The sequence below is a fragment of the Rhinoraja longicauda genome, chromosome 11 (assembly GCF_053455715.1).
Source record: "Rhinoraja longicauda isolate Sanriku21f chromosome 11, sRhiLon1.1, whole genome shotgun sequence".
Lineage (NCBI taxonomy): Eukaryota > Metazoa > Chordata > Chondrichthyes > Rajiformes > Arhynchobatidae > Rhinoraja > Rhinoraja longicauda.
The window spans coordinates 12,577,802-12,599,607 of NC_135963.1; the positions used below are offsets into that span (position 1 = coordinate 12,577,802).

General features: G+C 49.7%; 1 long non-coding RNA gene across 5 annotated transcripts in view; it reads left to right on the plus strand.

Moving 5' to 3' along the window:
- LOC144598304 (uncharacterized) overlaps positions 1-21,806 on the plus strand; it is a 102,047-nt gene that overhangs the window by 26,442 nt on the left and 53,799 nt on the right. For all 5 annotated transcript variants that reach the window (XR_013547843.1, XR_013547841.1, XR_013547842.1 and 2 more), the window contains exon 2: positions 11,783-11,887. This is a non-coding gene — a long non-coding RNA (uncharacterized LOC144598304). The remainder of the gene's footprint in view (positions 1-11,782; positions 11,888-21,806) is intronic.

Consider the following 21,806-nt stretch of genomic DNA (forward strand, 5'->3'; position numbering starts at 1 on the left):
CCTCGTAGGGTTTCCATTGTAACCGGGAGGCGGGGAGGGAGGGGGAGGGAGGGAGGAGGGAGGTGTGGAGGGAGGAGGGGAGGGAAAGGGGGGGAGGGGAGGGGGGAAGGGGGGAGGGGAGGGGGGAAGGGGGGAGGGGAGGGGGGAAGGGGGGAGGGAGGGGGGAGGGAGGGGGGAAGGGGGGAGGATGGGGGAACTCCCCTTTTCCCAGTACCCCTCTTTCCCCGTTGGGCCCGTCCTCGTAGGGTTTCCATTGTAACCGGGAGGAGGGGAGGGAGGGAAGGGGGAGGGAGGGAGGTGTGGCGGGAGGAGGGGAGGTACCACGTAAAGACCCAACCAATCGGGCGCTAACAGGGAGGGTGAAACCCAATGAAAAAAACCGCGTTTTTACTTTAAAATAAGTTCTTTGTTGAAAAGGAAATAAACTTATCTATAGAGCAGCAGCTTTTTTAAAATAAATAAAATCAAACTTAATGAAAATCACATTCCTCATTTAAAATAAATGTCTTTGTTATAAATGAAATCAAACAGCGGGAGAGGCGACGGCGACTACACTTCCGCTTCGGGGAGAGGAGGGGGGGGGAGAGGAGGGGGGGAGGGGGGAGGAGGGGGGGGAGGAGGGGGGGAGAGGAGGAGGGGGGGGAGAAGGGGGGGGGAGGAGGGGGGGAGAGGAGGAGAGGGGGGAGAGGAGAGGGGGAGAGGAGAGGGGGGAGAGGAGAGGGGGGAGAGGAGAGGGGGGAGAGGAGAGGGGGGGAGAGGAGAGGGGGGGGAGAGGAGGGGGGGGGGAGGAAGGGGGCAGAGGTGGGGGGAAGGGGAGGGAGAGGGGAGGGGGTGGGAGGGAGGGGGGAGGGGGGAGGGGGACCTCCCCTTTTCCCAGTACCCCTCTTTCCCCGTTGGGCCCGTCCTCGTAGGGTTTCCATTGTAACCGGGAGGAGGGGAGGGAGGGAAGGGGGAGGGAGGGAGGAGGGAGGGGAGGGAGGGAGGAGGGAGGTGTGGAGGGAGGAGGGGAGGGGGAGGGAGGGGGGGAGGGGAGGGGGGAGGGGGGAGTGAGGGGGTAGGGGTGAGGGGGGAGGGAGGGGGGAGGGAGGGGGGAGGGAGAGGGGAGGGGGGGGTAGGGGGGGGAGGGGGAGGGAGGGGGAGGGAGGGGGGATGGGAGGGGGAAGGGGGGGAGGGAGGGGGCTCTCCCCTTTTCCCAGTACCACTCTTTCCCCGTTGGGCCCGTCCTCGTAGGGATTCCATTGTAACCGGGAGGAGGGGAGGGAGGGAAGGGGGAGGGAGGAGGGGAGGGAGGGGGAAGGGGAGGGCGGAAAGGGGGGGAGGGGGGAAAGGGGGGAGGGGGAGGGGGGAGGGAGAGGGGAAGGGGGGGAGGGGGAGGGAGGGGGGAGGTAGGGGAGGGAGGAGGGAGGAGGGGAGGGAGGGGGAAGGGGAGGGCGGAATGGGGGGGAGGGGGGAAAGGGGGGAGGGGGAAGGGGGGAGGGAGAGGGAGGGGGGAGGTAGGGGAGGGGGAGGGGGGAAGGGGGAGGGAGGGGCACAGGGGCATTGTGACGTCACACGCTGAATACCACGGGGGGGGGGAAGGGGGGTCTGCTCGAGTTCATCTCACAGGGGCATTGTGACATCACAATGAAGAATAAATCCGCAGCGCAGCGCCCCCCTTCTGTCAAAACTTCGATAAATCAGGGGGGGCAGCACTTTTAAACCTCTGTAACTTAAAAAATATGCGTCCGAATTAAATAAAAATATCATTTTCCAGCAGCGAACCGCATGCTGATTAAGGCGGTACAAAAATCGTGGCGCTACGGTTCACCGTTTTGCCGGAATTGCCGTATTCAGCCGACATCAGTGGAATATATATATATATATTCAAGATCTGAGTTTTAATAGTATACTAGAACAAGTGTGCCCGTTGGGCCCGTCCTCGTAGGGTTTCCATTGTAACCGGGAGGGGAGTGGGGGTAGGGAAGGGGGAGGGAGGGAGTAGGGAGGTGTGGAGGGGGGAGGGGAGGGGGAGGGAGGGGGGGAGGGGAGGGGGGAAGGGAGGGAGGGAGAGGGGAGGGAAGGGGGTAGGGGGGAGGGGGAGGGAGGGGAGGGGGGAAGGGGAGGGAGGGGGGAAGGGGAGGGGGAGGGAGGGGGGAGGGAGAAGGGAGTGAGGGGGGAGGGAGGGGGACCTCCCCTTTTCCCAGTACCCCTCTTTCCCCATTGGGCCCGTGCTCGTAGGGTTTCCATTGTAACCGGGAGGAGGGGAGGGAGGGGAGGGGGAGGGAGGGAGGAGGGAGGTGTGGAGGGAGGAGGGGAGGGGAGGGGGAGGGGAGGGGGGGAAGGGGGGAGGAGGGAGGGAGAGGGGAGGGAGGGGGGTAGGAGGGAGGTAAGGGGGAGTGAGGGGGGAGGGAGGGAGGGGGATCTCCCCTTTTCCCAGTACCCCTCTTTCCCCGTTGGGCCCGTCCTCGTAGGGTTTCCATTGTAACCGGGAGGAGGGGAGGGAGGGAAGGGGGAGGGAGGGAGGAGGGGGGAGGGAGGGGAGGGGGGAAGGGGGGAGTGAAGGGGTAGGGGGCGGGAGGGGGAGAGGGGAGGGGGGGTAGGGGGGAGGGGGGAGGGAGGGGGAAGGGGGGAGGGAGGGGGATCTCCCCTTTTCCCAGTACCCCTCTTTCCCCGTTGGGCCCGTCCCTGTAGGGTTTCCATTGTAACCGGGAGGGGTGGAGGGATGGTGGAAGGAGGGGGGAGGGGGAGAGGGATGGAATGGTGGAGGGAGGGGGGAGGGAGTGGGGGAGGGTGGGATGGAGGGAAGGAGGGAGGGGGGGAGTTAGGGGCTGAGTGGTGATGGAGGTTGGGATTGAGGGGGGAGGGAGGGGGGGAGGGAGTGGGGATGGAGGTGGGAAGGAGGGGGGAGGAAGGGGTTGATGGGGGAAGTGGGACCTCCCCTTTTCCCAGTACCCCTCTTTCCCCCACCACCAAGCCCCCTCCGCAACGACCCCTGTTGTCCCCAGTCCCCATTCACAGACCCCCCCCCCCATTCTCTCTCTCCCCATACACACTCTCAGTGCTTTTTTCGAAACACTTGCCCCGGTGGCCCACGAGCATATGGGCCCAATGCTGATCTGTGTATGTTAAGTGACTTGCAATAAAAAAATATACTTTAAAAAGAGATAAGTGCTTTTTAAGTGCTTGTTTTGAAACATTCGCGGTCACATAGTGCTTCTCACTGTAGCACCCATCTCAAGTGTGCCCGTTGGGCCCGTCCTCGTAGGGTTTCCATTGTAACCGGGAGGAGGGGAGGGAGGGAAGGGGGAGAGAGAGAGGTGTGGAGGGAGGAGGGGAGGGGGAGGGAGGGGGTAGGGGAGGGGAGGGGGGGAAGGGGAGGGGGGGAAGGGGGGAGGGAGAGAGGGGGAGGGGGAGGGAGAGAGGGGGAGGGGGAGGGAGGGGGGAGGGGAAGGGCGGAGGGAGGGGGACCTCCCCTTTTCCCAGTACCCCTCTTTCCCCATTGTGCCCGTCCTCGTAGGGTTTACATTGTAACCGGGAGAAGGGGAGGGAGGGAAGGGGGAGGGGGGGAGGAGGGAGGTGTGGAGGGAGGAGGGGAGGGGGAAGGGGGAAGGGGAGTGGGGGGAGGGAAGGGGGAGGGAGGGGGGAGGGGAGGGGAGGGTGGAAGGGGAGGGCGGAATGGGGGGGAGGGGGGAAAGGGGGGAGGGGGGAGGGAGAGAGGGGGAGGGTGGAAAGAGCATCCCTCTCCCCATCAGAACTGCCCCCTCCATCGACTCCTTTAAGTCCAGGCTCAAAACCTATTTCTACTCCCTAGCGTTTGAGGCTCATTGAGGAGGCGCTGTGAACTGTTTGCGTGCCACTGTATGTTTCATTTTTTCCTTAGTACCTAATCAGATGTACAGCACTTTGGTCAACGTGGGTTGTTTTTAAATGTGCTATACAAATAAAATGGACTTGACTTGACAGCTCTTCGCAACAATGTAGCACAGGGGCATTGTGACGTCACACGCTGAATACCGCTGGGGGGGAAGGGGGGTCAGCTCGAGTCCATCTCACAGGGGCATTGTGACATCACAATCCGCACCGCAGCGCCCCCCTTCTGTCAAAACTTCGATAAATCAGGGGGGGCAGCACTTTTAAACCTCTGTAACTTAAAAAATATGCGTCCGAATTAAATAAAAATATCATTTTCCAGCAGCGAACCGCATGCTGATTAAGGCGGTACAAAAATCGTGGCGCTACGGTTCACTGTTTTGCCGGAATTGTCGTATTCAGCCGACATCAGTGTTATATATATATATAACACAAGATCTGAGTTTTAGTAGTATACTAGAAGAAGTGTGCCCGTTGGGCCCGTCCTCGTAGGGTTTCCATTGTAACCGGGAGGGGAGTGGGGGTAGGGAAGGGGGAGGGAGGGAGTAGGGAGGTGTGGAGGGGGGAGGGGAGGGGGAGGGAGGGGGGGAGGGGAGGGAGGAAGGGAGGGAGAGGTGAGGGAAGGGGGTAGGGGGGAGGGGGAGGGGGAAGGGGAGGGAGGGGGGAAGGGGAGGGGGAGGGAGGGGGGGAGGGAGAAGGGAGTGAGGGGGGAGGGAGGGGGACCTCCCCTTTTCCCAGTACCCCTCTTTCCCCATTGGGCCCGTGCTCGTAGGGTTTCCATTGTAACCGGGAGGAGGGGAGGGAGGGGAGGGGGAGGGAGGGAGGAGGGAGGTGTGGAGGGAGGAGGGGAGGGGAGGGGGAGGGGAGGGGGGGAGGGGGGAAGGGGGAGGAGGGAGGGAGAGGGGAGGGAGGGGGGTAGGGGGGAGGTAAGGGGGAGTGAGGGGGGAGGGAGGGAGGGGGATCTCCCCTTTTCCCAGTACCCCTCTTTCCCCGTTGGGCCCGTCCCTGTAGGGTTTCCATTGTAACCAGGAGGGGTGGAGGGATGGTGGAAGGAGGGGGGAGGGGGAGAGGGATGGAATGGTGGAGGGAGGGGGGAGGGAGTGGGGGAGGGTGGGATGGAGGGAAGGAGGGAGGGGGGGAGTTAGGGGCTGAGTGGTGATGGAGGTTGGGATTGAGGGGGGAGGGAGTGGGGATGGAGGTGGGAAGGAGGGGGGAGGAAGGGGTTGATGGGGGAAGTGGGACCTCCCCTTTTCCCAGTACCCCTCTTTCTCCCACCACCAAGCCCCCTCCGCAACGACCCCTGTTGTCCCCAGTCCCCATTCACAGACCCCCCCCCCCCCCATTCTCTCTCTCCCCATACACACTCTCAGTGCTTTTTTCGAAACACTTGCCCCGGTGGCCCACGAGCATATGGGCCCAATGCTGATCTGTGTATGTTAAGTGACTTGCAATAAAAAAATATACTTTAAAAAGAGATAAGTGCTTTTTAAGTGCTTGTTTTGAAACATTTGCGGTCACATAGTGCTTCTCACTGTAGCACCCATCTCAAGTGTGCCCGTTGGGCCCGTCCTCGTAGGGTTTCCATTGTAACCGGGAGGAGGGGAGGGAGGGAAGGGGGAGGGAGAGAGGTGTGGAGGGAGGAGGGGAGGGGGAGGGAGGGGGTAGGGGAGGGGAGGGGGGGAAGGGGAGGGGGGGAAGGGGGGAGGGAGAGAGGGGGAGGGGGAGGGAGAGAGGGGGAGGGGGAGGGAGGGGGGAGGGGAAGGGCGGAGGGAGGGGGACCTCCCCTTTTCCCTGTACCCCTCTTTCCCCATTGTGCCCGTCCTCGTAGGGTTTACATTGTAACCGGGAGAAGGGGAGGGAGGGAAGGGGGAGGGGGGGAGGAGGGAGGTGTGGAGGGAGGAGGGGAGGGGGAAGGGGGAAGGGGAGTGGGGGGAGGGAAGGGGGAGGGAGGGGGGAGGGGAGGGGAGGGTGGAAGGGGAGGGCGGAAAGGGGGGGAGGGGGGAAAGGGGGGAGGGGGGAGGGAGAGAGGGGGAGGGTGGAAAGAGCATCCCTCTCCCCATCAGAACTGCCCCCCTCCATCGACTCCTTTAAGTCCAGGCTCAAAACCTATTTCTACTCCCTAGCGTTTGAGGCTCATTGAGGAGGCGCTGTGAACTGTTTGCGTGCCACTGTATGTTTCATTTTTTCCTTAGTACCTAATCAGATGTACAGCACTTTGGTCAACGTGGGTTGTTTTTAAATGTGCTATACAAATAAAATGGACTTGACTTGACAGCTCTTCGCAACAATGTAGCACAGGGGCATTGTGACGTCACACGCTGAATACCGCTGGGGGGGGGAAGGGGGGTCAGCTCGAGTCCATCTCACAGGGGCATTGTGACATCACAATCCGCACCGCAGCGCCCCCCTTCTGTCAAAACTTCGATAAATCAGGGGGGGCAGCACTTTTAAACCTCTGTAACTTAAAAAATATGCGTCCGAATTAAATAAGAATATCATTTTCCAGCAGCGAACCGCATGCTGATTAAGGCGGTACAAAAATCGTGGCGCTACGGTTCACCGTTTTGCCGGAATTGCCGTATTCAGCCGACATCAGTGTTATATATATATATAACACAAGATCTGAGTTTTAGTAGTATATAGATAGATAGATAGATGTCCCAGATAGAACAATGAAATTCTTTCTTGCTGCAGCACAATAGACAATAGACAATAGACAATAGGTGCAGGGCAGATGTAGATGGATTATTCCTGCTTCAAACCATTCTGGGCTTTATGGACAAATGGTTTCCATCCATGCCGTAAACATTGTTAGTTCTATAATTTTAATTGAGATTAACGTTTTAATAATGGATAAATAAATGAAGAAAAGAGAGTAGTAGCAACATATGCTCACAAACTCAGCGAATTATGAAATATTACTTTTTTTTCTTAAGATTGTATAATTGTAAACATGCCAATAATATTATTGATTGCCATATTAACAAACATTTTAATATTCTTACATAAGAATTTCCCGCAGTTTGTAGGCTTTGCAACCTTGCGGTTTTTTAAGGGCTCTCTGTCCTTGAAATATAGAAGTTCTTTATTTTATAACTTTGGAATGGAACAAAGTCTTTCCCTTATCTCATTCATTTTTGTCAGTTCACTGAGTCTTTGGTTTGTTCTTATTTAACAAATTCTCAAGCCTGTGGGTGTGGGAGGGAGTCAATTGGATATATTATGTGTCAGGCTAGCATTAGTTGAATTAAACTTGCTTTAATGAATGTTCCACTAATCCATCTAATGCATCAACTTGTATAAGACGTTGGTGAGGCAACATTTAGATAATTATGCTCAGTTCTAGGCACCATGTTATAGGAAATATGTTGTCAAGCTGGAAAGGGTACAGAGGATTTACGAGGACGTTGCCAGGGCTAGAGGGTCTGAGCTATAGGGAGGTTGAGCAGGCTGGGACTCTATCCCCTGGAGCGCAGGAAAATGAGGGGTAATCTTGTAGAGGTGTAAAAAAATCATGAGAGGAATAGATCGGGTAGATGCACAGAGTCTCTTTGCCAGAGTAGGCGAATCGAGGGCCAGAGGACCGAGGTTTAAGGTGAAGGGGAGAAGATTTAATAGGAATCTGAGAGGTAACCTTTTCACACAAAGGGTGGTGGATGTATGGAACAAGCTGCCAGAGGAGGTAGTTGAGGCTGGCACTGTCCCAACATTTAAGAAACAGTTAGGCGGGTACATGGATAGGACAAGTTTGGAGGGATATGGAACAAACGTGGGCAGGTGGGACTAGTGTAGCTGGGACATGTTGGCCGGTGCGGGCAAGTTGGGACGAAGGGCCTGTTTCCACGCTGTACCACTCTATGACTCTATGACTCTATTAAATAAATACAGGATTTTAATAAAAACTTGTCTCATTAACAATAACCAAGTAATTATTTGATTGTCTTCAAAAAATCAGTTCAGTGTTGTTATTTAGGGAAGGAAATCTGTTATTCTTACACAACATGGATCATGTGTGGCACCAAAACAATGCTGTTGACTCTTAATCACCTCTTGATTTCAGGGACAATTAGGTATTGCCTGTGAAATTCATGTTGTGTGGTCAAATAATTACTGAAAATGAACCAACCAAGCCAAAAGAAACCATTTATTCACAAAATGCTGGAGTAACTCAGCAGGTCAGGCAGCATCTCGGGAGAGAAGGAATGGGTGACGTTTCGGGTCGAGACCCTTCTTCAGACTGATGTCAGGGGGGCGGGACAAAGGAAGGATATAGATGGAGACAGGAAGATAGAGGGAGATCTGGGAAGGAGGAGGGGAAGGGAGGGAGAGAAACCATGTCGGTCAGCAACTCAAAATTTCAATCTTTATTCTTCAGTACACGTTTTCTCAAAGACTGGTCACATAGTTTAGTTCAGTTAATTTAGCGATACAGCGTGGAAACAGGCCCTTCAGCCCATCGATTCTGCCCCGACCGCCGATCACCAATACATTAGTTCTATCCTGCGCACTTAGTTGGCGGCAAGGTGGCACAGCGGTAGAGTTGCTGCCTTACAACGCTTTCAGTGCCGGAGACCCTGGTTCGATGCCGACTACGGGCGCTGTCTGTACGGATTTTGAACGTTCTCCCGGAGAAAACCCACGCAGGTCACAGGGAGAACATACAAACTGTGTACAGACAGCAGCCGTAGTCAGGATCGAACCCGGGTCTCTGGCATTGTAAGGCAGCAACTCTACCACTGCGCCACCATGCTGCCCTTTAGTTCTTTAGTTCTTTAGGAGACTCAGTGCAAGTTTGTATAAAGCAATGCACAGATTATCTGAATGGCAGAAATGTAAAACATTAGGGAAGAATTCTAGCTCTCATCAATTAGAGTCAAAGTTATAGTCATACAGCGTGGAGACAGGCTCTTCGGCACAACCTGCCCATACCGAATAAAATGCACCATCTACACTCACCCCACCTACCTGTGTTTGGCCCATATCCTTCTAAACTTGTCCTATCCATGTACCTGTCCAAATGTTTCTCAAACGTTGCTACAGTACCTGGTTCTACTACCACCCATGGCAGCTCATTCCATATATCCACCACCCTTTGTGTGAGAAGGTTACCCCTCAGGTTCCTATTAAATCTATCCCTCCCCCTCATCTTAAAGCCATGTCCTCTGGTTCTCAATTCCCCTACTCTGGGCAAGGGATTGTGTGTCCATCAGATCTATTCCTCTCGTGATTTTGTTTTCCACTGTAAGATCACCCCTCATCCTCCTGCGCTCCAAGGAGTAGAGTCCCAGCCTACTCAACCTCTCCCTTTAGCTCAGACCCTTGAATCCTGGCAACATCCTCGTACATCTCCTCTGTACCCTTTCCAGCTTGACAACATCTTTCCTATAACATGGTGCCCAGAACTGAACATAAATTAAATTAATTCACAAAATGCTGGAGTAACTCAGCAGGTCAGGCAGCATCTCAGGAGAGAAGGAATGGGTGACGTTTCGGGTTGAGACCCTTCTTCAGACCCGAAACGTCACCCATTCCCTCTCTCCTGAGATGCTGCCTGACCTGCTGAGTTACTCCAGTATTTTGTGAATAAATACCTTCGATTTGTACCAGCATCTGCAGTTATTTTCTTACGCTATAAATTAAATTAAAATTAATTGTATTCACAAAGACACAACAGGAGGTAGCCACGCAGGGGGTTGAGATGTGGTGTGCGTAGCCAAATTAATCCACTGAATGTTTTGCAACTTAATATTGTTCCTTCACGAGATTCAAACATTGCACCTTATTCTGGAAGGAAATCAGGATTTACACTGTCAAAAAATACTTTGAACCAATACAAAACATAGCAGAAAAGAATTATAATCAGTCTTAGAGTAATAAGGCACTGAAACAGAATTTTTGGCCCAAAGCTTCCATGCTGACCAAGATGCCCATCTGTTCGTCCCATTTGTCTGCGTTTGGTCTACATCCCTATCCACGTACCTGTCCCAATGTCTTTTAAAAGTTGAAGCAAGGAACTGTAGATGCCGGTTTGCAAAGAAGGACACAAAGTGTTGGAGTAACTCAGTGTGTCAGGCAGCATCCCCAGAGAACAAGGATAGGTGACGTTGAAGAAGGGTCCTGACCTGAAACGTTGCTTATCCATGTTCTCCAGGGCTGCTGCCTGATTCCGCTGAGTTACTCCAGCACTATGTCTTTTAAATGTCATTATTGTACTTGCCTCAACCTGTTTTGCTGGGAGCTCTTTCCATATAGGCACCACCATCTGTTTAGTTTAGTTTAGTTTAGAGATAGAGCGGGGAAACATTTTCACACTATCCTGCCCACACTAGGGACAATTTACAATTTTAACATGTTAATTAGCCTACAAACCTGCAAATCTTTGGAGTGTGGGAGGAAACCGGAGCGCCAGGAGAAAACCCACGCAGGTCAGGGGAAGAACATACAATACAATTCAATACAATACAATATATCTTTATTGTCATTGTACAGGGGTACAATGAGATTGGGAATGCGCCTCCCATATGATGCAATAAATTAATTAGCTAGTCAGTATTAATTTAAACAACCCAATGAAATAAATTACAACAGTTTTAAAACAGAATAAAGTGCAAGTAGATCTGTGCCGGTTCACTGTGCGATGTGACCATCCGTCTCAGCAGGACCGGTTCATGGCAACTATGGCCCTGGGGATGAAGCTGTTCCTGAGTCTGGAGGTGCGGGCGTAGAAGGCCTTGTAACGTCTGCCCGATGGTAGAAGTTCGAACAGACTGTTGCAGGGGTGTGAAGAGTCTTTGTGGATGCTGGTGGCTTTTCTGAGGCATCGTGTGGTTTGTAGATGCCCTCCAAGGCTGGTAGCTGTGTTCCGATAGTTCTCTGAGCTCTATGGACTACCCGCTGAAGAGCTTTCCTCTCTGCCTCCGTGCAGCTGAGGTACCACACAGGGATGCCATGTGTTAGGATGCTCTCTATGGTGCAGCGGTAGAAGGTCGTCAGCAGCTGTTGGGGTAGACCAGACTTTTTCAGTGTTCTTAGGTAGAGCAGTCGTTGCTGTACCTTCTTGACCAGCGCAGCAGTGTTATTGGACCATGTTAGGTCCTCCGAAATGTGAGTGCCCAGAAACTTGAAGCTGGACACTCTCTCCACACTGTCCCACCCGTAGTCACGATCGAACTCAGGTCTCTGGCGCTGTAAGGCGGCAACTCTACTGCTGCTCCCCCGTGCCACCCCTCAAGTCCCTTTTAAACGTTTCTACTGTCACTACCCTATAATTTTGATTCTGCTTCCCTGGGAAAAATGCTTTGACCATACACCTTATCTATAATGTCACCCCTCAGCCTCCTATGCTGCATCCGGCCTACCTAGCCTCCCCTTACAACTGGAGCCCTTGAACCCTGGTATCACACAGGTAAAAATTGTTCCAAAACCATTGCAAATTGTCTGCCTCATAAACGGAACTATTCAGTGGCTAGGCGGGCCTTTCCATCAGCGGGTGTGTTTATTACTCATCATTTAATCCGCAGCGGTAGTTCAACCAGTGACAACGTGACAAAAATAATCTCGGCTAAAGGTGATCATTAGCAGAAATGGCAGCAGGAAATAATCTAAGATGCAAGCAGAGGTAAATATTTGTTTGATGATAATTGTGCAGATTTGTGCTCGACAGGTTAGTTTATAAAGCTCCAGAGAGCACACACATAGGGTGATTGATGTGTTCCGTCAACTAAAGCTGTGCTTGAAAGATTGGAAGAGAAATGGTATTTTGACTTTGCAATTTAAGCAAAACAACACTGCTGTGATGTATGTTAAAAAAAAATTTGTACAACCTGAAAATTTTTAATCCCATTAAAGAGCATTGTATGTTCTTCCCAATTAAGGCATGTTCAGAAAGATATCAGGTCCATAACACATAACACATATCTGTGCTTCCTTACAGCGCCAGAGACCCGGGTTCGATCCTGTTTACGGGTGCTGTCCGTATGGAGTTTGTACGTGATCCCCATGGATCTCCAGTTTCCTCCCACACTCCAAAGATGTACAGGTTTGTAAGCTAATTGACTTGTAAATTGTAAATCATCCCTAGTGTGTAGGATAGCGTTGGTCAGCACGGACTCGGTGGGCTGAATGGTACTGTTTCTGTGCTGCATCTCTAAACGAAACTAAACTATCTAGATTTGAATATGTTTTAAATAAAGATCTGTTTACATGTCTAAAGTTTGTGTGGTATTTGTTTTAAAGCTGGCATCTTTTCTCCAGTGAAATGAGTATGTTTCAAGTTAATTAACACTTGAGTGGTTTTTGTGTATTATGGATGAATGGCCAAACCACTCTTGGTATGTGTAAAAGGCTATTGACTCTTTTGACCACTCAGTTTTTCTTTAAACTTTATCGTTCAGGTTCCTTGGCTGAGAAATTGGGTTCTGTTGAATTGGTTTACTTGGCACTGTGGATATTGATATGCTTGTGCTGCTTAAAGTGATCCTCAAAGACTTGCAGGTCTGATGGTGATTGAGTGGGAGGTGCGATCTTTAACAAAATTGAATTGAGGAACATGGTGCAGGAGATAACATCTGGCTGCTTGTCAGTGAGTCTCAAGATCCCTTTCACAGTGGGAAATGGTGCATCATTAGCTCATCCAGTAGTTCTCCAGAGTGCAGACCCAAGAAACAGGCCTGGGACGTGTTAACCTTTCAGAGGTTTGGCCAGGGAGGCATGGAGGCGCCACGGTAGAGTGGCTGCCTTACAGCGCTTACAGCGCCAGAAACCCGGGTTCGACCCTGACTATGGGTGCTTGTCTGTATGTTCTCCCCGTGACCTGCGTGCGTTTTCTCCGAGAGCTTCGGTTTGCACCCACATTCCATAGACGTACAGGCTTGTAGGTTAATTGGCTTGGCATGAAGGTAAAAATTGTCCCAAGTGTAGGATGGTGTTAATGTGCGGGGATCGCTGGTCGGTGCGGACTCGATGGGCCGAAGGGCCTGTTTCCAGCTGTATCTCTAAACTAAATTAAACTAAATTCACTCTGTTTATGAAGGAACTGCAGATGCTGGTTTAAACCAAAGATAGACACAAAATGCTGGAGTCGCTCAGCGGGACAGACAGCATCTCTGGAGAGAAGGAATGGATGACGTTTCAGGTCGAGACAGGAGTCCGAAGAAAGGTCTCAACCAGAAACGTCACCCATTCCTTCTCACCAGAGATGCTGCCTGTCCCGCTGAGTGACTCCAGCATTTTGTCTCTATCTTTAAACTAAATGCACTGACAGGCATGAGTGATTTTCCATGCAAACTTCCCACATGCTGCAAGCGAATCTGGAGCTCACGATGCCAAATCTGGTAGCTTCTATTTATGCTGTAGCGTACGCAAAAAGATCTCAGTCGTTACCTAGAGTCATAGACTCATATATCAATAGGCCCTTCAGCCCAACTCTTCCACACTGACCAAGACACCCCATCTACGCTAGTTCCATTTGTCCACATTTGCCCCATATCCCTCTAAACTTTCCCCATCCACATACCTGTCCATGTTTCTTTTAAATGTTGTTATTGTATCTGCCTCCAATGGCAGCTCATTCCATGTACCTACCACCCTCTGAGTGTAAAAGTTGTCCCTCAGGCTCCTACTAATCTTTTCCCTCTCACATTCAATCTATCCCCCTTGGTTAACCCAGGTAAAAGACTCTGTGCATTCACCCTATCAGTTCCCCTCGTGATTTTGTGCACCTCATTCTGCATAATGTTGGGTCCGGCAGTGTTGAATGGAGCTATTCAAAGAAACATAGAAACATAGAAAATAGGTGCAGGAGTAGGCCGTTCGGCCCTTTGAGCCTGCACCGCCATTCAATATGATCATGGCTGATCATCCAACTCAGTATCCTGTACCTGCCTTCTCTCCATACCCCCTGATCCCTTTAGCCACAAGGGCCACATCTAACTCCCTCTTAAATATAGCCAATGAGCTGGCCTCAACTACCTTCTGTGGCAGAGAATTCCACAGATTCACCACTCTCTGTGTGAAAAAAACTTTTCTCATCTCGGTCCTAAAAGACTTCCCCCTTATCCTTAAACTGTGACCCCTTGTTCTGGACTTCCGCAACATCGGGAACAATCTTCCTGCATCTAGCCTGTCCAACCCCTTAAGAATTTTGTAAGTTTCTATAAGATCCCCCCTCAATCTTCTAAATTCCAGCGAGTACAAGCCGAGTCTATCCAGTCTTTCTTCATATGAAAGTCCTGCCATCCCATTCATTCTGGATGGGATGGGCCTGATGTAATGCAAAGGCAGGATAACATAGAACTAGTGTGAATGAGGGATCCATGGTCGGCAAGGACTCAGTGGGCCAAAGACCTGTTTCCGTGCTGCCATCTTTCAATCCAATTCAATGCCAGTTAGTACATTAAAAAGGGATTCTGCTGAAGGGATTATGAGAATGATTCCAGGAATGAGTGGGTTAACATATGATGAGCGCTTGACAGCACTGGGCCTCTACTCGCTGGAGTTTAGAAGGATGGGGGGGGGGACCTCATTGAAACACAGAATAATGAAAGGCATAGATAGAGTGGATGTGAAAAAGATGTTTCTACTGGTGGGAGAGTCTAGGACCAGAGGTCGTAGCCTCAGAATTAAAGGGCACTCTTTTAGAAAGGAGGTGAGGAGGAACTTCTCTAGTCAGAGGGCAGTTAATCTGTGGAACTCATTGCCACAGAGGGCTGAGGAGGCCAAGTCAGTGGATATTTTCAAGGCAGAGATAGACAAATTCTTGATTAGAACATGCGTCAGGGCCGGGTTATGGGGAGAAGGCAGGAAAATGGGATTAGGAGGCAGAGAACAGCCATGGTTGAATGGCAGAGTGGACCCGATGGGCCGAATGGCCTAATTCTACTCCTATAACTTGTGAAGTTGTGAACTTTTATTCCTACCTTCCCAGGAGTTTTCCCGACTCTTTTTCTTATCAGCACCTTGCCTGTAGAACAATTTCTCTGCTATCTGCTGCTTGTAATATAAAGTCTTGTCCTTCTTTCCCAAACTAACCTAGTGAGAGTCATTTACTGATCAAGCATTCTGTGTATTTTAAATGTTTCCTTTCTAGTGAGCATTGAGAATATTTTGCATTGGAAACTTGCAATATCTGCACGGAATGCAATTTTTAAGCCATCTCAATTTTTCTGTGGGCTTTATTGCAATGATGCTCCTTCAGTTTATAAGAGAAGAAATATTGGATCTCGTTTAATATAATAATAATATAATATATTCCTTTATTCGTCCCACACCGGGGAAATTTACAGTGGTACAGAAGCAAAGTGGGTAGCAAGAGATCATTCATTATAAATAAAAGATACATAAATTGTCATCAGTTTTCTGTGTGTTCTTAGCTGTTATTGTTGACTTGTCTGCTGGGAGCAGTGCTGGTTGTGCAGTCTCACAGCAGCGGGAAGGAAGGACCTCCTATATCTCTCCTTCACGCACTTGGGGTGAAGGAGTCTGTCACTGAAGGAGCTACTCAGTGCAGTGACAGTGTCCTGCATGGGGTGGGAGTCGTTGTCCAGCAGCGATGTTATTTTTTGCCATCATCCTCCTCTCTCCCACCACCTGCACTGATTCGAGGGGGCAACCCAGGACAGAGCTGGCCTTCCTGACCAGCTTGTCGAGTCTCTTCCCTTCCACCACTGAGATGCTGCTGCTCCAGCAGACCACTCCATATAAAATGGCCGATGCAACCACCGTGTTGTAGAAGGTCCTTAGGAGTGCCCCCTGCACTCCAAAAGACCTGAGTCTCCTTAGCAGATAAAGTCTGCTCTGGCTCTTTCTGTATAGTGCATCGGTGTTTTCAGTCCAGTCCAGTTTATTGTTGTGGTAGACACCCAGGTACTTATAAGAATCCACCCTCTCGATGTCCATTCCCTGGATGTTCACCGGTGTCGGGGGGACCTGGCTGCGCCTGCGGAAATCTACCACCATCTCCCTGGTTTTCCCCGCGTTGATCCGGAGGCAGTTCCGCAGTTTAATTTAGTTGTTTGGTTTAGAGATGCTGCATGGAAACAGGCCCGCCGGCCCACAGAGTCCACACCGACCAGCGATCCCTGTGAGCCAACACTGCGCTATCCTACACACTAGGGACAATATACAATCTGCAATCTTACAATGTCCAATATACACTGAAGCCAATTAACCTACAGAAGGCACCTGAAGTCAGGATCGAACCTGGGTCTCTGGCGCTGCAATATAGCAACTTTACCGCTGCGCCACCGTGCCACAGTTTTTCTGTAGGTGAGCATTGATGAATTGATAGTGTTAAATAGACCTACTAATACGGTACTTTCTGCTTCTTTATAGCCAGCGTATTGCCAGAAGTGAATATACCGTCACATAAAATAGAAATTGCAATTAAAATTAATCAGTTTAATTACGTAGAAATCAACCACTTGATTTTTATAGATGAGGCAAGTGGTGATGAAAAGCAGGTTGAAGACCAATGTTATCACTGGCTTCAAATAATTACTGTAATCTCAATCAGCTTGAAGACTTGTAAAAACTCTAGAGACACATCGCACAGTTTCACATGGCCCAGTATACCTGTATGCAGGTGCTCAGAAGAAAGTACAAGTATATAATTTAGTGACTAAGGGCGGCACGGTGGCACAGCAGTGGAGTTGCTGTCTTACAGCGAATGCAGCGCCGGAGACCCGGGTTCGATCCCGACTACGGGTGCTGTCTGTACAGAGTTTGTATGTTCTCCCCGTGACCTGCGTGGGTTTTCTCCGAGATCTTCGGCTTCCTCCCACACTCCAAAGACGTACAGGTTTGTAGGTTAATTTATTTGGTGTAAGTGTAAATTGTCCCTAGTGTGTGTAGGACAGTGTTAGTGTGCGGAAATCGCTGGTCGGCACGGACTCGGTGGGCCGAAGGGCCTGTTTCCTTGATGTATCTCTAAACTAAACTAAACTAAACTAAACTATTCTGGCTTTCTATCAGTTCAAGGGGAAATATGTGTATAAATGGCTTTAGCTGGATGATAGTTCCTGCCTGCGACCAGCAGGTCTGCTTGTCTCTTAACATCAAAACAGGTGCATTGAATCATACAAGACAGAGGTGAACTGGAGAGCAGAAACCAATGCATCTGACTTTATGTTCTGCTACTGAACTCAGCACTACCTGGCTGCTGTAAGATGTGTAATGCCATTAATCTCAATGACGTCGCGGCTCCTGAGTGAAAAAGGGTTAAGTGCGAGTAAACAGTTTACTTATCCTAATGCGCTTAATTAATTTCTAGGATTTTTTTTATTATTTAATATTTTCTACCAAATATTTAAGCCTATTTTGCATTGTTTTTATGTGCCTCTGATTATCATAGATTCATACATTAGGGAAACAGGCCCTTCGGCCCAACTTGCCCATGCTGACCAAAATGCCAAATCTGCACTAGTCCCAACTGCCTGTGTTTGGCCCATATCCCTCTAAACCTTTCCTGTCCTTGTACCTGTCCAAATGTTTTTTAAATGTTATCTCAACTACCTCCTCAGGCAGCTCATTCCAAGTTCCACCACCCTTTGTGTAAAAAATGTTGCCCCTCAGGTTCCTGTTAAATGTTTCCCCCATCATGCCCCTGCTGACCAACATATCCTATCCACACTAGTCCCACCCACCTGCATTTGGCCCACGTCCCTCTAAACCTCTCCTCTCACGTACCCAGATAAGTGTTTCTTAAATGTTGCGATAGTACCTGCCTCAACTAATTATGGACTCTTTCGCATGGACTCCCTGCACACAAGGGGCAATTTACAGAGGCCAATTAATCCACACATGTGTCAGATGTGGGAGGAAGCCAGAGCAGCTGCTGAAAATCCACGTGGCCATAAGAAATACGTGTAAACTCCACTCAGACAGCACCTGAGGTCTGGATAGAACCCATTACTTGCATTGTGAGGCAGCAGCTCTACCAGCTGCATGAGGTCGCATCTTATTGAATAGAGAACAGAGTCAAGGGGCAGTGTGGTTCCCTCCCCCTCTCACTTCTTGAGTTCTAATGAATTATACAACAAATCTCATTCTAACCCTAAACATGAAGTCTGTCTAGTTTACTTTAGTTTATTGTCGTGTGTACCGAGGAAAAGTGAGAAGCTTTTGTTGCACGCTGTCCAGTCAGCAGAAAGACAATACATGATTACAATCGAGCCATCCACAGAGTACAGATACGTGATGAAGGGAGTAACATTCAGTTTACATGAATAACGTTTAATGCAAGATAAAGTCCAATAAAGTCACGGCAGGCACGGTGGCGCAGCGGTAGAGTTGCTGCCTTGCAGCGCTTGCAGCGCCGGAGACCCGGGTTCGATCCCGACTACGGGTGCTGTCAGTATGGAGTTTGTATGTTCTCCCTGTGACCTGCGTGGATTTTCTCCGAGATCTTCGGTTTCCTCCCACACTCCAAAGACGTACAGGTTTGTAGGTTAATTGGCTTGGTGTAAATGTAAATTGTCCCTAGTGCGTAGGATAGTGTTAATGTGCGGGATTGCTGGTCGGTGTGGACTCGTTGGGCCAAAGGGTCAGTTTCTGCACTGCATCTCTAAACTAAAGTAAACTAAAATAACTGAACCCCCGTTCTCTCCAGCAACACTCCCCCCCCCTCCCTCCCCCCTTCCCCGCTCCATCCCGCTCAGCATCTCAGCATTGGAGTCACAACTTAAAATGACACAGTGTGCTAGTTATTGTGCACTCTTTATTCAGCAGCTGCTTTGTTAAAATATATAGGGAAATATATATTGGAACGACGCTGTGTGGATGTTACATTGGTATTAGTACTATGTGTGAGGATTTAAAGGCAATGACTGAAAACATGCAGGATTATATAGCCATATAGCAAATAATTAGTTACCGACAGAAAACGTGAGGCTGAACCATAACTTCATATTCAAAGACCAGCAGGTTCGGTAAACAAATAAACGAGTGGATTAAGGGCAGAAAATGCTCTCACAATTATTACTGCTTTCTTTCCATTGTAATTACAACCGACGACTTTGTTAAAAATGTACAGTTTGAATTACTTCAGTCGAGGTGGGCGGCGCTGTGGCGCAGCGGTAGTGTTGCTGCCTTACAGCGCCGGAGACCCGGGTTCGATCCTGACTGCGGGTGCTGTCTGTGCGGAGTTTGTACGTTCTCCCCGTGACCTGCGTGGGATTTCTCCGTGAGCCCCGGTTTCCTCCCACACTCCAAAGACGTACAGGTATGTAGGTTAATTGGCTTGGTATCATTGTAAATTGTCCCTAGCGTGTAGGGCAGTGCTAGTGTGCGGGGAACATTGGTCAGCGCAGACTCGGTGGGCCGAAGGGCCTGTTTCCATGCTGTATCACTAAACTAAACTAAAAAATAAACTAATAGGTGTCTGTAAAGGTGAAGATATGCTTGCCTCAGACGAAGGCTCTGGAATTGCGAAAGGTTGGCAGTGCTAAATAAGGAAGACAAACTTACACAGAGCTTTGTGTGAGACCTCATTTGGAGGATTATGCACAGATTTGGTCTTTGGTCTTTATTTGCCTTGGAGCTCGCCCAACATAAGTTCACAAAATGGATCATTGAGATGAGAGGTTTGTCCTGTGAGGTTAGATTAAGACTGGTGCATACTCACTAGAGTTTAGAAGAACGAAAACCAACTCACTGAGGCATATAATATTCTGAGAGGGTTTGACAGTGTAGATGCCAAAAAGCTGTTTTGTCCAGCTGGAAAACTTGGAACCAGGAAAGCCAGCCTGAGGATCTAAGAACAAGGCTATGGCTCATTAAAAATGAAAAGAGGAGGCTAGTAAATCTTTGAAATTATCTCCTTTTGTTAGCTGTGGATATAGAGTCAAAGAACCTTACAGCGTAGAAACAGCCCCTTCATCCCACCTTGCCCACACCGGCCAACATGTCCCATCTACACTAGTCCCACCTACCTGTGTTTAGCACATATCCCTCTAAACCTGTCCTATTCATGTATTTGTCGAAATGTTTCTTAATCATTGCCATAGAACCTCCTCTGGCAACTCATTCCATACACACAGCAGCCTTTGTGTGAAAACGTTACCCCTCAGGTTCCTATCAAATCTTTCCCCCCCCTTCACCTTAAACCTATGGTTCTCGATTCCCTTACTCCGGGCAAGAGACTCTGTGAATCTGTCTGATCTATTCCTCCCATGATTTAGTACACCTCTGTAAGATCACCCCTCATTCTCCTGCTGGTCTTGATTAAGCTAGTCGCATATTGTATCACCACTACTGTATATTCCTTGCACTTTCTGTTTTTAGTTCAGATTTACGGGCACGGTGGCGCAGCGGTAGAGTTGCCCACTTACACCAATTACAGCGCCAGAGACCCGGGTTCGATCCCGACTACGGGTGCTGTCTCTATGGAGTTTGTACGTTCTCCCCGTGACCCGCGTGGGTTTTCTCTGAGATCCTCAGTTTCCTCTCACACTCCAAAGACGTACAGGTTTGTAGGTCAATTGACTTGGTATAATATTGTAAATTGTCCCCAGTGTGTGTGTAGAATGGTATTAATGTGTGGGGGATCGCTGGTCGGTGCGGACTCGGTGGGCCGAAGGGCCTGTTTCCGCGTTGTATCTGTAAAACGATGAACTAAATTTACTGTCATAGCTTTTAGGATATAGTCATAGAGTGTACAGCGTGGAAACAGGCCCCTCGGCCCAACTTGCCCACACCAGCCAACATGTTCCAGCTACACAAATCCCACCTACCCGTGTTTGGTCCATTTCCTTCCAAACCTGTCCTATCCATTCTGCTATTTTCCCCAATGGTGATACAAATGGTCTCACTTTCCCTGCTGATATTTAGATTCTAATCTCCTATTACCCTGTCATGATTTACCCAGTCATCAATTAGACTGACGTTCCCTGCTTTTAAATACCTTGCATTTTTCTTTTCCATTTTATGCCCTCATTTTCCTTTCCCTGTTGCTTAAAAGCTTTTCATGTCAACAATCTTTCTGACCTGCTGAGAGTTTTCAATTTAAATTAGCATGAAAAAGGAGTTGTAATTCATATTTACATACTGTACAAAATCTCTTGTCCAACTTTGCATCCTTCAGCTCGTGAACTGGGATCGTGAGGGGTCGTGACAGTTAATTGGTACAAACCCCACGCTGATTTGGGTTCATTGTTCAATAAAACATCAGTGCAAATGGCGATCAAATCCACTTAAATATTGCAATGAATAAAAAAGTCTTGCTACATATTCAACACTGACTCCAGTTCTGTAGTCATAATGGCCAGCTTGAGGTCAGCTTTTTTTGTTTGTAGTCTTTCACTCATCTGAAACTAAAACCATGATCTGTGAGATAAAAAAAAAAAAGATCTCTCAAGTGGGAAGCACAGAAAAGCAGCTTACAGTAACCCGCTTCAGAACATTGAACACTGCTCCCTGTTTAATTATTAAGCACACACGTAAAGAAGCATTGACTGAAGGCCCTTCCCTACCCTGCACTACAGCACTGTCAGGCGAGAACGTGTGCCATTATTTATTTACACGCTCAGATTGCCTCGGTTTACATTTTAAAAGCCAGGAGATTTTTTCTTTTTCTTTGATTAAAAAGAAAAACAGAGAAATATTTGGTGCCACCGTGAAAGCTGAAGTTCTGTGCAGAAAAAAAATGATGTACAGACAACCTTTGCTATTCTTCCAGCTGTCATGTCATCTCTTCTGCACAGACCCAGACTGCACGGAGGATGTTTTTTTCCCCCTCAATAGACTGTTGCCTTGCCCCCATTGCCTTCTCCCTGTCTGTGGAAATACCGGGCTGTTGGCAATTTGGCCAGGGATTGTACATGCAATGAGGGCACGGGGGAAACGCCGTGAGGGAGGGGGGAAGAACAATGGAGTACCCGGCGTGGGGAGACCGTCGTAAGGGGGAGGGGGAAGGTCAATGGACAATGGAGGACCCGGTGTGGGGAGACTGCCGTGTGCGGGAG